Source organism: Vulpes lagopus, chromosome 2 (genome assembly GCF_018345385.1).
Source record: "Vulpes lagopus strain Blue_001 chromosome 2, ASM1834538v1, whole genome shotgun sequence".
Taxonomy (NCBI): Eukaryota; Metazoa; Chordata; class Mammalia; order Carnivora; family Canidae; genus Vulpes; species Vulpes lagopus.
Window position 1 is genome coordinate 143,628,444 of NC_054825.1, and position 8,394 is coordinate 143,636,837.

Here is an 8,394-nt window from a genome sequence, read left to right on the forward strand (position 1 = left end):
TCCTGAAGATGTGTCCAGCTCTTAAAAAAAAAAAGTGAGCCTTGACCCATGGCAGTAGCTTGCCAGATAGGTAAAAGCAGGTCGTTCTGACATCTGTCCGCTTTGTACAAGCTTTCAGGATTTACTCTGGATTTTTCCCCAGGTTTCTTCTATAGATTGAAATGCTACTGAAAAATATTGCAGTTGGAACTCTAGGTTCCTAGACTGAATTTTATAACAAGCTCCCATTAGGCCTCACCAGCAGAAATCCCCTCGTATATTTAAAGAAGCAAGATGGGGGATCCCTGGGTGGCGCAGCGGTTTGGCGCCTGCCTTTGGCCCAGGGCGCGATCCTGGAGACCTGGGATCAAGTCCCACGTTGGGCTCCCGGTACATGGAGCCTGCTTCTCCCTCTGCCTGTGTCTCTGCCTCTCTCTCTCTCTCTCTCTGTGACTATCATAAATAAATAAAAATTAAAAAAAAATAAAGAAGCAAGATGATCAGGGGACGATAGTTTTGGTAATCCCTTTATTTTTTATTTTTTTTCATGTTAAAAAAAAAAGTTTCCTTTTATTAACCATCTAGAACACTTCCATCCAGATCACTACAGCTTAAAATAGATCACTACCCTTTTGCAGCTATTTAGTAGCCAGGAGCAATGGATAAGATCCATACAAGGGTTCTGAAAAGTTCGCACTGTCAGTTCAGAACATCTGCTTCACCGAGCCTGATTATTTAAAAATAATGATAAGAAATTAAACATCACAAATATGTTTTTATTTGTCACCATTAAATGTCTGAATTTTATTTATTTATTTATTTATTTATTTATTTATTATTATTTATTTTTAAGATTTTACTTATTTATTCATAGAGACACAGAGAGAGAATGAGAGACAGAGACACAGGCAGAGGGAGAAGCAGGCTCCATGCAGGGAGCCCAATGTGAGACTCGATCCTGGGTCTCCAGGATCACACTCTGAGCTGCAGGCAGCGCCAAACCACTGCGCCACCTGGGCTGCCCAAATATCTGAATTTTAAACAGATTCTTGGACTGGTGGTTCATATCCATCAGCTCGTTCAACTTTAGCACCGGTCTCATCCCCCGTAGCTTTTCCAGCACTGCTACCTTCACCATGAAGCTCCATGAGTTTTCCCAATTCAAACTTGGGCTTCTTCAGCATTTTTACTTTTCTAACAAAAACATCATGGAGTGGATAAATAGACTGACAAGCTTTTTCTATATCTTTTCCGATGCTGTCTGGAATCAATTTATTGACCACTTCTTTCAAGTCATTTGTCTGCACCTCTCGGGTCATGATTTCCATCATCTTTTTCCAGATTTGGCGGACCTGTTGGTGCTGAGCGTAAGAGGTCTTCCGAATCTGATTATGTTTTTTAGTAAAACCAACACAAAATAGACGAAGCAAATAACCATGGGTAGTCTTTACATAAACATGAGCTTCAATCATGGTCTGCCATTTTTTGACCATGGAGCACATTTTGTCACGGGTAAGATCCATGCCATGGAAATTAGGCAGTTTTTCCCTGCACATCCTCAGTGATTAGCTTGAATTTCCTAAATGCAACTTCATTATTCTGCAGATCAGCAAGGCTAACTTCAAAAACGCGACCCTTGAGACCATCAGATGCAATTTTGGTTCCTTGAGTTCTTGTGACTAGTGTTTTTCCAATATTTCTTATATTGAACATAGCTGGCGCTTTCACATCATACCCATCATACCAATCTTTCTTAGAAAATGGATCAACCACTTTCTTCTTGGCTCCCTTTTTGCCGCCTTTCATAAGGCGCTTGTTCTTGCCGACCACCATGGCACTGCTCTGGGAGCCAAAAGGGCTGGTAATCCCTTTAACATTGCAGACTCTATTTAACAGAACGTTATACCTATATAAACATGTGTAAAGTCTTTTCAGTGAGGTGGCTTCTGCTTTGAAAACTTATTGAAGTAAGACAGGCCATGGCAACACTTAATTCCAAATTCTCCCTCCCAAGATACAATTACTGTTAAAATAATCTTGCTGTATCTTTCTAGAAATTTGCTATGTATAAATGAAAGTGTATGTTTATGGCATGGGGAGAAACTTTACATAGAATCCTGTATCTTTCTTTTTTTCACCTAAAATTATACCTAGAAGACGGTCCGATATCAGCACAAATAGATCTGTCTCACTTTTTAGCATCTACATATATTTCCATTTCAAAGATGTTCCCTAATTTGTGTAACGAGTCATCTAAAGAGGATGATTCCTAGATTTTTGCAATTACAAACAATGGTGTAAAAAAAATCTCATTAGTGTGTTTTTGCCCACACGCTCACATAAATGGAGGAGATTTTCTGGAGGTGGAACAGCATACATGCATTTACAACTTTTGATAAGGGTTTCTGAACTTTAAGGGGCTTGTGTGACTGGCTAGCATTGGGAAAACTGATGGAAGAGGGGAAAAAATGAAACCCAAACGGGTGACTCTGAATTGAATTAAAATGTTACAGCATACTAAAAGCATATGGTAATTTAAATGAAATCTAAAGATAGTGGGTACTTTTATTCCTTTTGTCCAATGTGCGCTGAGCAGTGCTAGGTGGATGGGAAGGAGCCAGAGGGCATGGGGAGGAAGATGTACACAGGCCAGTATGGCTGCAGGCTTGGCTTGGCTCAGCTTGTAGTGATTTCCCCAACCTCTGGGGCTGGCAGGTGTTACAGGAGGGCAGGTGGGAAGGGCACTGACATCCACAGGATGTTTTGTACCTCAAATATATTTCTGCTTCAGCCTACATTGGATTTATCAACAATTCAGGACAAACCAATTTTTTTTAAAGATTTTATTTATTTATTCTTGAGAGAGACAGAGAGAGGCAGAGACACAGGCTGAGGGAGAAGCAGGCTCCATAGGGAGCCCAATGTGGGACTCGATCCCAGGACTCCAGGATCACACCCTGAGCCGAAGGCAGGTGCCAAACTGCTGAGCCACCCAGGGATCCCCCAAACTGATTGATATACAGACTACTTCCTATTTAACCATGGGTTAAATTCCAAAATCTAAAAGTTGGCCTAAGTCCATGGGAGCTCTGAGTACCTTTCCTCATGGAAACCTTGGCATAAATTATTTTAATTCTTAAACTGTCGTACATAACAGCATATCTTATGCAGAATGTCCCAGAAAAACTGTACATCTGTGATTAAAGGCAACAATATTATAAAAATGATTAACTCTGCAAAAGATAAAAACAACCCATTTAAATCTGTCGCTGACCATCACTTGAACACCACCAGATGTTGGTAGAGGAAGGAGAAAAGATTTGTGGAGAGTCTGAAGGGTGCTGATTATTTCTCTGGAAACTTTAGGGGCTTTAGGAGTTAACCAATTCTAATTTTTACTTCTGTGTCCTTTGCCTTTCTTTTATGATTCATGGAAATGGATCAGAGGGAGAGGTTTTCATGATTTGAGAAGAGTTGGAATAAAGAATAGAAAGAAGAATGTACTCACACAGGGTGTGTATATCCGTGTGAGAAAGGGGTGTCCTGCAGTGGAATTGAGGCCTGTATGATGAAGAGCCAGGTGATGAAGCCTGGCGTCAGACTTTGTGCAAACTACCCAACAGGTCCTGATGCTTCTCCCAAGCCCCTCAGCTGGCCTTTGGAAGAAGTGTGGGCTTGGGCAGTGCTGGCTTTACGGCAGTGATTCTCAAGCCTCAAAGGACTTCAGTGTCACCTGGACATTTTGGAAATGCAGATTCCTGGCACCAGTAGTGGAGATTTGCTACAGGATGTACAAAGGGTGGAGCCCAGGAGTTGGTGTTTTCCTGTCCAGGTGTGTAAATGCTCCGGGGGGTTCTGAAACACAGCCAGATTGAGCACCACCACACAGCCTTGGGTGATAGGGAGAGAAGACTGTGTAAGCCCTTCTGACAGTGTAAGAAAACTTTGTTTAGGTGAAGTGTTTGTGACACCTGGAATGCTTGTTTGTATCTCAGGACAGTGCCTTTTCCTCTTCTTGGAAGAGTATACGATGCAAATCCTCTGTTCCTGGGGACAGGATAGTGAACGAGGTAAATCACTGCTGTCTGAGTTTGTATTCTGGTGTTTGCTCCATTCAGTGATCCTGATCAATGATTTTCAGTCACGCTGCACCTGATGCCTGGGCTTTATCCTCAGATGTGATTCGCTGGTTTCAGAATGGGGTTCAAACACTGATAGATTTTTTTGTTTGTTTGTTTGCTGATGGATTTTTAAAGCTTTCCAAGCAGAAGTGTGAGGAGCCTTGTCTTTGATGTACATGAGTACAGGAGGCAGTGGTAACCTCTCTCCAGCTCTTCATTCTCAAATTAGCTTCCTTAACCTCCTTGATCTCTGGTGAAGGAGAAGATGCTGGTGTTATCAAACATTTTTGATGGGGAGAGTGAGTGGTGGTACTTGTTGTCCTAGCAATGGAAGATGCTAAGAGCAGCAGAACACAGATCTTCAGTGACTCCAAATGGCTTTTCCTTGTGTTGTGTAGCAGCCCTCCATTTCCCAGATGATGATTCCCAGAGAACCCTCCACCCTGTCCAGGAATCTGAGAGCAGATAAAAGCTTTTCTCCACTTCCCAAGGATGGCTCCTTGATCCAGTAGCAACAAGCCCATTGTTTTTATTATAAGATTCAGTGACATGCTGGTGAATGCTTAACAATCAGCTCTGGAAAAAGAGAGAGAGAGAGAGAGAGAGAGAGAGAGAGAATCCCTTATTCATAGCCTTTGCTAATTTCATGGTGTAGATCCTCTCCCCTGGCTGATTTCAAGCTGATGGCAGTTGAACACCTGCCTTGCAAGTGTCCTCAAATCTGGACAAGCAGCTCTCCTGAGTCAGTATGAGTCAATGTCAGCACGCTGCCAGGTGAAACTTTCCTGACCTCCCACGTTCTGATCATTTGTAAAATTTTGGTAGTTTCTTTTATAAAAATGTGCCATTGGCTTTATTGTAGATAAGTAATACTGACGCTAGCAGGTTGGGTCCAGGGACCCAGAAGGGGTCCTGCAGGACCAGCCAAGAGATCAGGATAGAAATCAAGCTGGAGCAGGCAAGAGGTGAAAGCAGAGTTTATTGAAAGTATAGAGAGGGTTGCAGGAACAGATAGCGTCTAGGAGACTCAGAAAGGAAAGAAACGAGTCTCATCTTTATTCGGAGTCTGGGGGTTTGTATTGAGGATGAAGGTTTGGTGTATATGTCCCCTCAGACATTGAGGAACCAGTTAGAACAAGGATGAGGGCCCAGGTGTGGGTCCTTGGTGTTGAGCGATCTGGCGCCAGTGCTCTGGAATAGGCATGTGTTAGCTTCATCCTCACCTGGTCCTTGTTTAGATGTCATTTCCCCCTAAAAAAAGAAAAGAAAAGACATCACCTCCTTATTCCTTACAAAGAGGACATACACAATTTACATTCTGAGACATATATAAGTGGGGTGTCTTCTTAGCAAGAGTAGAAGCAGAAAGAGGAGCAAAAAGCAGATTTTTTCTGGAGTCCTTTAATCTCCCAATGTCAATATCTCAATTAAATAATGAAACAAAAACCAAAATGAAGGATTAAAGCTAAAGTTTCATTCCTTTTACTATGGTGATTTTTCATCTGTGTCCTGTTTAGTTTTCCTTTATAGAAACAATTTTACCTTGTTGCCAGTTAGTATGTACTCTTAAGAATCTCCATTGGCATGAACATCACAATTAAAGATAGGGTAAAATATTTCAGTTATAAAATTTAGGCCAGAAGAATTATAGTTATCCTTAAAACAAAAGAAATATTTCAGTTACATGTATGATTTATGGTTTACTTATGACACACAAGTCACTTATTAGATGGCTTTTTGAGGTTTAGCTGGGCTCATCATGCAGAAGTCTTGTAGATTTTTAAAGATAAAACAGATGTATATTTAATTAAATCTATCAAGTGGTATAGGAGAGGGGGTGTTTTTTTCTAAGCATTTCTTAGTCAAATCTCTCTGGAAACAAGTTTACACAAGGAAAACAAAGATGACCATACCATGCAAATATTCACAAATTAATTGACCACTTATAAAATTAACCCCCATCCAAACAACCCTCCTACTTGACATCTTGTCCGTTTAAACACTAAACAAGATCTTGTGAAAGCTGCTTAAGCAGAATTGAAAATCCTTTAATATGTGGAATTTCACTGACGGCAATGTTGAGGAATGGCTTGAATGTTGTGCAATGCCACGAAACAAACAATCTGATTTGAGTTAGCTGAATCAAGAATTGAGGAAATCTGACGGTGAATACAGGATAGGCTCGTCAGAAGTGAATTATGCAAATATCAAAACATTGGAAGAAACCTTTGCAAAAACTGCTATTTTTTATCACAATGGCTGTCCGAATAATAGCACTACAATGTATCCCGCAAATCTGTTAGGAAACTTAACTACATTCCAGTCCACAAAAACAAAAACAGTAGAGCCATGTATTCTTAGAAACAGTAGGCTAATTCTAAGAATCAGCACACAGCTGGAATTAAAATTTTGTTTTTCTATATGAAATATTATTTTTTCCTTGATCAAGTCCCATTCAAACTTTTTACTCCCACTGTTTATAACCAACTGTATTTTTCTGCATTAAATAGGATCATTTCCAGTTAGCCTTTCCCTGGCAATGGTTAGTCTGAAATCACAACAATGATGTCCTTCTGAATTCTATCCAGAACTAGCCAAGTCTCTGCTTTTTTAGCAACAATGACAAGAGTTAATAGCTATTGAGAATCTATGTACTATTCTAGACTATGATGACTTTATTCCAAGGCACACAATGTGTCTTAGAATAAGTGTCTTCTCCTTTAATGTGTGTCAGAACAAGTGCCTAGAACATACTGTGTCAAGTGTTATCTCTTTTAATCCTTACGACCTGTGAGGGATAAACGTATGTTGTTACCATCTTAGATATGAAGCCACTGAAGCAGGAGGATGGTAAGTAACCTGCTGAGGAGGGGAAGCAGGATTTTGAAACAGGTAATATGATGCTGGAGCCTACTGCCAGTGTTTACCAGTGATGTCACAGGGCCGAGAAACACCCAAACTCCCAACTGCCTCAAATCCAACAGTGATGTGACCAAAAGCTATATTCATTACTACTTTAAAACACACACACAAAAAATTTATATGAACAAGAGTAAATAAATATCCATATCAGGAAATTCTCTCCTCATACATGGTGTATTCACATGCCAGTTAGAATAAAAGTTGCAAAAATCAGCTGCACAGGTTGCTTACCTCATGCGTAGAAAATACTTGTGATATATATATATATATATATATATATATATATATATACTGTATATACAGTAATTTAAGAGTGAACTATATACACCTTACCTGTTCTGATAGCTACTAAAATAGAATTAATTGCAGGCTGTTGAATTATATTGTTAACAATAATCATGGTGCTGCTGGCCTTTACTTGATGGAGGAGAAACTATTTTTGCAGACCTTAAAGCTATTCCTGTAAAAGCTCTGATTTAATATAATCAAAAGATGCATTCTTTACAGATAAGAAAAATGGGTCTAGCCAAGGAAGTTTAACTTAGAACAATTTTATGTTATAGATGCATATTCTTTTCCTTTGATTTGTGATTTTCCAGCTTTTTAAATAGCTACTTGGGGAAATAAAATCAAGATAATCATAAACGTCTTTGTATCACTAGAAAATTAAGCATTACTTTTTGAGCATTATCTCAGCAATATTTGTTCTGGGTTTTAAAAGACTAAATAATATTTCACTCATGCATATCTTGGAGTTCCTGCTATATATAAGCTACTAGCTTGAGAAGCAAAACTTTATGCTTTAATATTATGTGACAGAAGAAATGAGATTTTCTAAACAGATTGGTTTATTGTTCACTGATCATCTGCAGAGTGGAATGGGAAAAGACGTTACAACTTGTTATCAAGAAAACATAAATGGGCTTACTGGAATACGGGCGTGAGTTGAAGCTACATCTCTGGCCAGCACAATTGAAGTAATTAGACAGTGTCAGGAAATGGGTGCTCACTGACGAGACCTCTGTACGTCCTCAAGCTCAGAGCCAAGAAACTACATGAAGCTCTGGGAATACAATCTGATATAGTCTGTTTCACCTTCAAAACTAATAGTCTTCCTTTTGCCATAAAGTGAAAACCATATCCCAGTTCCCATTTTCCTTTTTTGCCTCAACCTCCCAGAAGTTCAGAGGTATGATTTTGGCCCAAATTCAGGATCTTGCATTGAGCTTACATTTTGGGCTGTTCGGTCTCAAGTCTCTGCCACCCCTTCATCCTTATCCTTTTTACTTGGCTCTCCCTGTTTGGTCTTCTGTCCATAGTTTTATTTTCTCTGGTTTCTGTACCTAATGCTGTGTATAGTTTTAGTCGCTGC

At 39.8% G+C, this 8,394-nt stretch overlaps 1 pseudogene; it reads right to left on the bottom strand.

The window, feature by feature from the left end:
- Nucleotides 1-734: 734 nt before the first annotated feature.
- LOC121482344 lies at nt 735-1,812 on the bottom strand (annotated as a pseudogene).
- Between the last annotated feature and the right edge of the window lie 6,582 nt (nt 1,813-8,394).